The 9,660-nt window shown below is 33.6% G+C and overlaps 1 pseudogene; it reads left to right on the plus strand.

The window, feature by feature from the left end:
* Positions 1-7,465: 7,465 nt before the first annotated feature.
* Positions 7,466-7,581, plus strand: LOC132183458 (U2 spliceosomal RNA; annotated as a pseudogene).
* Positions 7,582-9,660: the final 2,079 nt, after the last annotated feature.

Below are 9,660 nucleotides of genomic sequence, written 5' to 3' on the forward strand. Positions count from 1 at the left end.
CTAGGTTTGGCTGCCTCAGAGAGGTTTTACATTTAGAACGTTGTCTAAATGGTTTCCTCTTCGTAAACAAATCTTTGTGTTTCTTGATTGTTGATTTATTTCCGCATATGATTGTTTAATTTGGAGTCTTATTAGTTTTTCAAAACCCGTTTCACATTTGCTTAACTTAGTTGATAAATGTCACTAAGAGGTAACTCAATTGGCTGAGACCGCGCATAATGGAGCGGAGGTCACTAGTTCGAATCCCTCTCCCCACTCTTATGCGGACATGTCAAAAAACAAAAAACAAAAAAAAAAAGATTCAATGGATAAATAAAATTATATTGTTAGAACATTGAATAACTTTCAAACAAATAAAACAAAAAATCCTAATTAGCCACATAAACACCAATCATGATTCATATTGTGACACGTTTGACTTACAATAGAAAATTAAAAATATATCAAAAAACTAGATAAAAAAATATAAAATGGGGATTGGCCAAACCCCCACCAAATGCCCAAATGGAGGTGGCCGAAACCATCCCTAGCCATCTGAGCATATTTGGGGGCAGCCGAACCACCCCTATGCCCATAGAGGGTGTTTCGGCCAACTCAAATGGCGAATATATATATATATATATATATATATATATATATATATATATAGAGAGAGAGAGAGAGAGAGAGAGAGAGAGGGGTGATCGAGTCATCTGTTTTGGCCAAAAGGGGTGTATCGCTCCGGCTTTTAAATAAGCCACATTTCTTTGTGCAACCACGTACAAAACTCACATTCTCAGACCATATAAACATATTATAGCTATAACTGAAACCATTTGATATAAATAAACTTTAATGTCATTATATACCAAAACTAATGTTGTTTTTGCGTAACATCAAAAGAAACAGATAATTAAAGTTGTCTGAAAAAACGAATTAAAACAAAAACGCTTAAAAGAGCATATTTGCTTGGAATACGTATTAAATTAGCAAATGTAAATAGAATCTAACTTAGGCTTTGTTTGTTTCAGCATAAAATATTTTCCATCGTAAAATCGTTTTAGGAATGTCACTTTACAGGAAATTACGAAGAAAACAAATTACGGCGTTTGGCATGCGCACGGAAAACATTTTCAGGGAAGTCATTTTATAGGAAAATGTTTTACGATTAAAACATTTTTCGGCATTTGACGCACGCACGGAAAATCACTAATTTTTTTTATATTTTCATTCAATCATATTAACCTATAAAATAATTTTGAAAAATAAAACTAAAAATTATGTTTAATTAAAATATAGAAATTAACTAACAATAATTTAGTGTTTAATATCATTCTGCGTACACACAAAATACCGAAAAATATTTTTCAGGAAAATGTTTTCTGCTGAAAACATTTTCTGATGTCGGGGACCCGCCTGATTTTTCGTTGATGCCCAAATACCGAAAAATGTTTTCCAAAAAATCATTTACAGGAAAATGCTTTCTGCTGAAAATATTTTTTGACAAGTCCTAGGTGGGTCTTGGGTGAGTCTCGGTTAATTTGTTAGTGGGCCACATAAACACAAAAAATATTATGCCATGTCTAAATTACAATAGAAAATAACAATAAAATTTTAAAAATATATCAAAACACTAAATATAAAAATATAAGATGGGGTGGCCGAAACCACTCATGGCCATTTGAGCATATTAGAGGGCGACTAAACCACCCTTACGACCATTGAGGGTGGTTCGGCCAAATCAAATGGTAAAAAAATAAAATTTGTAAATTGAGAAGAAAAAAAATCGAGGAGTTCGAGTGATCCGTTTTGGCCAAATGGGGGTGTATATCCCTTTGGCTTTTAACTAAGACATATTTTCTTTGTGGAACCAATAACCATAACACTCACCTTCTCGGATCATATAATATACTAGAGCTATAACAGAAACAATTTGACATAAGTAAACTTGTACGACATTACGTACCTAAACTAGTGTTGTTTTTACATAATGCCAAATGAAACAGTTAATTAAAGCTGTCTGAAAATACAAATTAAAACAAAAAATGCTTAAAAGAGCATATTTGTTAGGTTCTATTAGCAAATGTAAATAGAACCTAACTTAATTAACATCCCCTTTTTGTAGTAAATAATTAGGTATTCACTACGTGATTTGTTCATATTTCCTTCAAATAGTATATGTTAAAGAGTTTTTTGGTTTTTTGGTTTTTTTTTTTCTTTTATGGTCTTTCGCCAATAATTTTCACCACTGTATATAAAGTTCCTAGATACCATTTGAAAGTCACACCGATTTTTTTTTTTTATATATATAAAGCCAGCGTAGTTTACCAAAAACAAAAACACCATGATCTCATTTAGTAGACTTGCATTGTTTCTACTAATGTGGCTTACATTGTCTGTGATTGAGTTTAATAATGTTGCAGGAATTGGGAAACATCACCCAAAAACTGTAAAAATCATTAATGATTTAGGCCATGGATTGCCTCTTACCCTTGCCTGTAAATCAAAGAACGACGATCTTGGTGTCCACACACTGAAACCAAATGGCATCTTTGAGTTCAACTTTACACCAAACTTCTGGGGGACTACACTATTCTTTTGTAGATTTACGTGGAAAAATCAAAGCCATTGGTTTAATATCTACGACTACGCTAGAGGTGATGAATGCGTGAATTGCACTTGGAAGATTAGAACAACTGGTGCATGTTTTCTAGACCCCAAGAGAAACGAGTACGATTTATGCTATTTGTGGACTGATCAAAACTCACCTGATCGTGCATGATTACAAGCCAACGACATTCAAAATGAAGAGTTTATCAAGTGAATTGTGAAATAAAGAGCAATTGAAAGTCATTATTATTATTATTATTATTATTATTATTATTATTGTAGAAAATTATTATTATTTGATCCAATTGTTTCAAAGTTTCGATGGAATCACGTTTATATCTCCGCTACTAGTGCTTTATCAATCTCAATCCCCTTCGCTGCTTCCACTATAGTGACAATTCTTCTTTATGCCTGATAACTCCTCCGTCATTAGTCTATGTCTTGCACTTAGAAATAGAACCATAAGAAAACAAAAGACCGACTGGAAACCAATTTCGTTATGCTAAAGCATTCGTGAAAACAAAACCTAAGAAAACGAATAAAACCTCACCCCATAGATCACTACTAAAAGCAAATCTGGAAATAATACATTCTTATTTAAAAACAACAAAAATGCAATAATAATAACCCAACACACCCTCACGCGTTCCATGCACCACCGCTGACCACCTATGCGCAGCTAGAAAGCACCCCAAGGACCATTGACACGTGCACCTTGATTGATCTATGGTGGAGGCACGAAAAATGAGGGGGAAGGAGAAATGGGGAGTGGAGGAGGGAGTTGTAATTTGTTCACCCTCCCGGCTGTACTATTCTTTCTCATCGCTGCTCTTTTTCTACGGTTTGACTGCTCTTAAACAAAAATAAAATCCAAAATATTCTTTTAATAATTATATTTGTATCTTACTCTTCTTTTTTGTTTGTAGTTTATTCTAATTAATTTTGGGTAAAAATGCAAAATTAATCTTCGTTGTTTACCTGATTTGCTATTAACTCCCCGCGGTATTAAAATGAACTCAAAATTCCTTCAGGTATTTTATAAAAACAATTTAGTCCTTACAGTCAAATTGCATTCACTGACTTAACTGATTTTGATAGCGTGAAACGTCAGAGCTAATAAAGTTGTGATACTTGTTCGATTTAAGTTAGTGTCAGACTAACGGAATCTGTTAAATTAGTAGACAAAATTTTACTATAAGAACTAATTTTTTATTTTTGGAATAACTCAAGGACATTTGAGTTCATTTTTATATTACATAGAACTAGTTGTAAATTAGGTAAACCACAAGAACTAATTTTGCATTTTTTCCTTAATTTTGAATCACAAATGTGGCTGTAGATTTAATTGTATCATAATGATTAAGTTGAGCTAATTATACGCCATATATATGGTATTTAAATGAATGATTTGGTTTTAATTATACTCATATCATATCTACATATAATTAAATAAACCCGTTTCACATTTACTGAACTTAGTGGATAAATGTCACTAAGAGGTAACTCAATCGGCTGAGACCACGCATAATGAAGCGGAGGTCACTAGTTGAATCCCTCTCCCCACTCTTATGCGGACATGTCAAAAAAAAAAAAAGATTCAATGGATAAATAAAATTATATAGTTAGAACATTGAATAACTTTCAAACAAATAACACAAAAGATCCTAATAAGCCACATAAACACTAATCATGATTCATATTGTGACACATGTGACTTACAATAGAAAATTAAAAATATATCAAAAAACTAGATAAAAAAATATAAAATGGGGATTGGTCAAACCCCCACCAAATGCCCAAATGGAGGTGGCCGAAACCATCCCTAGCCATCTGAGCATATTTGGGGGCGGCCGAACCACCCCTATGCCCATTGAGGGTGTTTCGACGAACTCAAATGGCGAATATATATATATATATATATATATATATATATATATATATATATATATATAGAGAGAGAGAGAGAGAGAGAGAGAGGGGTGGTCGAGTCATCCGTTCTGGCCAAAAGGGGTGTATCGCTCTGGCTTTTAAATAAGCCATATTTCTTTGTGCAACCACGTACAAAACTCACATTCTCAGACCATATAAACATATTAGAGCTATAACTGAAACAACTTGATATAAATACCGAAATACCGAATACCGAAAAATGTTTTCCAAAAAATCATTTGAAAGGAAAATGCTTTCTGCTGAAAATATTTTTTGACAAGTCCTAGGTGGGTCTTGGGTAAGTCTCGGTTAAGTTTTGGGCAGGTCCCGGATGGGTCTTGGGCGAGTCCTGGTCAAGTCACAGACGGGTCCCGACGGGGTCCCAAGCAGGTCTTGTCGGGTTTCGGTCAAGTCCCGGGCAAGTCGTGGTCAAGTCTAGGGCGGGTCCCGAGCAGGTCTCGGTTGGGTCCCGGGCAGGTCCCAGTCGAGTCCCAGCTAGGTCCCGAGCAAGTCTCGGGCAAGTCCCGGTGAAGTCCCAGGCGGGTCCAAGCCAGGTCGGGTCTCAGGACTTGACGGAAACAATTTGATATAAATAAACTTCAATGTCATTATACGTAAACTCTTGTTGTTTTCACATAACTCCAAAAGAAATCGATAATTAAAGTTGTCTGAAGAAATGAATTAAAACAAAAACGCCAAAAAGAGCATATTTGTTTGGAATACGTATTAAATTAGCAAATGTTAATAGAATCTAACTTAATACCCCTTTTCTTTTGTAAGTAAACAATTGGCATTCACTAAGAACACTAGCAACAGATGCCCTATATGCCATTCCCTTCCCTATGCTTAGGGAAAATTAAAAAAAAACCACAAAAACACACCCACATCAAAAACCCTATATTTAGACTACACCAAAGGATATCTACCGTATTTCCCAACGCATTGGGAAACACCGTAGATACCAATGCTTTATTAAATTATAAACAAATCATTTTCTCTCATCTCTCCTTCACGTGTCCCAACAATTCTCCTACCTCTCTCCTCTCTCATTGGTTGCAATGATCCAAAATAATTAGTATTTAATTTAGATAGGAAAAAATAAGGGAATCTATTGTCAAGTATTTTTTTTTTTATAGAGAATTAAAAAGTAGTTTTATTCCCTAAATTGAGGGAAAATGGTTGGGAAACTGCTGCTAGTGCACTTGTAGCAGAGGCCATATGTCATTATATGTCCTTCCCTTCATTATGTTTAGGAAAAATTTGAAGAAAACCACAAAAAACTACTCACATCAAATTCCCTACATTTAAACCAACTCTTAAGGGTTGCTACAGTATTTTCCAATGTGTAGAGAACCAAAAATACATTATTTTAATATAAACATTTTTCTTTCCCCTCTCCTCTTTCATATTTTTGTCTTTAATTGAGATTGTATTGGAATTTTGTGAAAAAAGAGAGGGTTGGTAGGAAACTTGTATTTTGTAAAGAAATAATATTTTAATGGTATAGGGAAAGGTGATGGAAGCTATTGTGATAGAGAAGTAAAATGCAATTTTGTGCCTTAAACTTAGAAAAAATCAAAAAGAAATTACTGCAAGTGCTCTAAGTGCTTTGTGTGACAAAAGAAGATTTTCTTGAATCCTTTTCTTTTGTAGAAGAGATTTTTAAGGAATAAGGAATACATAATATGAAATCACGTCTCCTTTATTGTTTGTCTTTGACTTCCTTTTCTACTTGTTTTCTTTTTCTATATGCTGCCAGAATATTTCATTACAAGTTTATCCAAGCTTTCCTTTTCTATAATTTATTTCCTGAACGGTCATTGCGCTTTCTTCATGATCCACGGCATCTAGAAAAAAACTTTATGGTCTTTAGCCAATATTATTCACCACTATATATACAGCTCCTGGAGACCATTTGAAAGTCGCTCATTTTTTTTTTTAATAAAGCCCCCCGGCGTAGATTGCAAAAAAAAAAAAAAAACATGATCTCATTCAGTAGACTTGTAGTGTTGCTAGTAATGTGGCTTATGTTGTCTTTGAATGAGTTTACTATTGTTGCCGGAATTGGGGAGCATCACCCAAAAACTGTCAAAATCATTAATGATTTAGGCAATGGCTTCCCTCTTACCCTTGGCTGTAAATCGAAGAACAACGATCTTGGTGTCCACACATTGAAATCAAATGGCTTCTTCAAGATCAACTTTACACCAAACTTTTGGGAGATTACACTATTCTTTTGTAGATTTATGTGGAAAAATCAAAGCCATTGGTTTAATATCTACGACTACGCTAGAGACAGTAATGTATGCGTGAATTGCATTTGGAAGATTAGAACTACTAGTGCATGTTTTCTAGACCCCAAGAGAAACAAGTATGATTTATGCTATCAGTGGACTGATCAAAATTCACCTGATCGTGCATGACTATTATTATAATTATTTAATCCAACTGTTTTGAACTTTCGATAGAGTGCAACATAGTGGGGATACTTCTTGTGGGCTTGATGTTCATAGTGGCTACGCCAACAAAATTGAGGTAGTGTTTTGCGTGCAATGACATAAATCCTTGTACTCTTGATCCATAAATCCTTGAAGTATTGATCGAATTCAAAATAAAAAGAAAATTATAGTCAATTTTTTTTTTTTTCCTTTCTAAATTTCAAGTTGAATCTTTTACATATAAATAGTGAGTACCATGTCTATTCTTCCTGAAATCTTTCATTATAGGTAAAGTATTAAATCCTTCTAAGAAATAAAGTTTTTTTTTTTTTGTTTTTTTTTATCGGAATGTGAATCAAACAAACCGAAGGGACCCTGAACTATTAAAAGATTAAGAGAAGGATTCATACATTTACTACTAAACTATACATGTAGCAATGTGGTTATTGTATATAAAAATACTTTTTTCGAAAAGGAATATTGGCCATAATAACTAGAGCTCTGTTTGTGTACCTTTCTCAGTCTTTTGGCTAAGATCAAGTGTAGTATTTGTTCTTCTCAGTTTAATATTGTTAAATCACACCTTGTCCCAACAACTTAAGTTAATAGGAAGAGGTAAATTTAATTACTTAATCATTAGTTTAACATCTCCCTTTTAATAGGTGTGGCTCAACATGTGGAATATTTAATTTAAATTGGGGTGAATTAATGGAGTCAATGTTCGATTCCAAGACTTTTGGCTCTGATACCATGTTAAATTACCATTTGTCCTGAAAGGTTAAGCTAATAGGAAGATGTAAATTTAATCACTTAATCATTAGTTTAACAAATATCTGATACGTGTTCCATTAGATCACATGATATTAAATTAATCATTTTATTGGAGGAGAACCCATCTATCTCTTTTGCTAATTGTATCAGAATTCCTTACATTGTAAGATGCCAATATCATCATTTGGTCTTCACTAGTTTCCCTATATCACATGACACAAACAAAAAATAAGAAATATGAAATTACCAAGAATAGCTTTCCAGGCTTTTTGGAGATTTATATATTTCTAAGAGTCAAAAGGTCTTAAATTCTTGTAGGGATCTCATGAATGAATGAACATGCAGCCTTAAATTCTTGGAGGTGGTTGGTGACATGTTGCTGATGCTGTTTGTGAAGTGCTTTGGTGTTGTTGGTGGCTTTGTTTTTCAGCCCATGAAGTTGTTGTTAGCTCTAATTTTTGAAGGCATTACAATGATATGTATTTGTTGAATCTTCAATGGGCATATTTGCCTTTTAAGTTGGTTGACTAACAGATTCTGCAACATGAATATTTTTGTTAGTTATTCGATAGAGAAGTGTTTATACTTGATAAAATTTTTATTGATTGTTTATTTGTCATAAGTTGGTTGTCCAACACATGGAATATTAAATTTAAATGGGGTGAATTGACGGAGTCAAGGTTCGATTCAAGAACCTTTGGCTCTGATACCATGTTAAATTACCAATAATCACAAAAGCATAAGCGAATAGGAAGAGGTAAGTTTAATCACTTAATCAATACTTTAACAGGCATAGGCCATATTCATTTGTAGACCAATAAAAGTAAAGGGAAAATATACATTTTCCCTCTCAAATTATTACTCCATTGTTAATGTCCCTCAAACTTCTAATTATGTCAACCTCTCTCATAAACTAACAAAACAATGTCAATATCCCCTCCCGACTCCTCCCCTAATGACAAAAATATCCTTCTTTTTTTTAAAATCTTAAAATTATAACAAAAACTAAAAAAAAAAAAAAAGAAAAAAAAAAAGGTATTTTCTTTTTTAGATTTTTTTTTTTTTGAAATTATAAGGATATTTTTGTCTAAATAAAAATTTTAAGGTAGTTTTTGTCTTTTTGCCAGCATTTTGGAGACATTGTCATTGTTTTGGTATTTTAGGGGAAAGGGGGACATTGATACCATTGGTAGCTAGCTGGAACATTGATGATGCTGAGTAAACTAAGTGTTTATGTACACTATGGCAATTACCACACAAGATCACATGTGAAAGAAGGGCATTATGGAAAGTTTTGAGTCGAAGTGCTCATGCGACCACTTTTCCATCCAAACTCACGGATTATCTAATGGCGTGGCATTTTTGCCACATTTTGGTAGTTTGATGTATTAAATTGTCACACTTGTAACTTTATGGGGCTTTATTGAAAATGCCTGGCAGTTGAGGAGGCTTTTATTTTTAATTTTATTTATTTATTTTAAATATTTTTCCCATTAATAAAATATGAACACTTTATGGCTTACTTTGAATCCTTCATTTAAATTTAGGAAAAAAATATGAAAAAGCCATTTGAACTAACAATCGTTTTTGAAATAGCCCCAACAAGTTTAAAGTGGGCGAAAGTGATACATCAAACTACCAAAGTGTCAAAAATGTCTGTTTTATCTTTTTTTTTTTTTTTAAAAAAAAGAAGGAAAAAAGGGGTGGCTGCCACCCCTGGGGTAGCTGGTGAGCCTCCCTGAAGATTGGGGTGGCCCTAGATCTGGTTGGAGGTGGTAGCAAGCACTAAACCTAGTGTTTATGTAGAACACAACAATTACCACGCAAGAAGATCACAAGTAAAAAGAAGGGCATTGTGGCAACTTATGAGTCAAAGTGGTCACTTGCAAGGCACCTTACCACTTTTCCATCAAAACTGACAAGATTGCCTAAC

The sequence above is a fragment of the Corylus avellana genome, chromosome 5 (assembly GCF_965113065.1).
Source record: "Corylus avellana chromosome 5, dhCorAvel1.hap1.2, whole genome shotgun sequence".
NCBI lineage: Eukaryota > Viridiplantae > Streptophyta > Magnoliopsida > Fagales > Betulaceae > Corylus > Corylus avellana.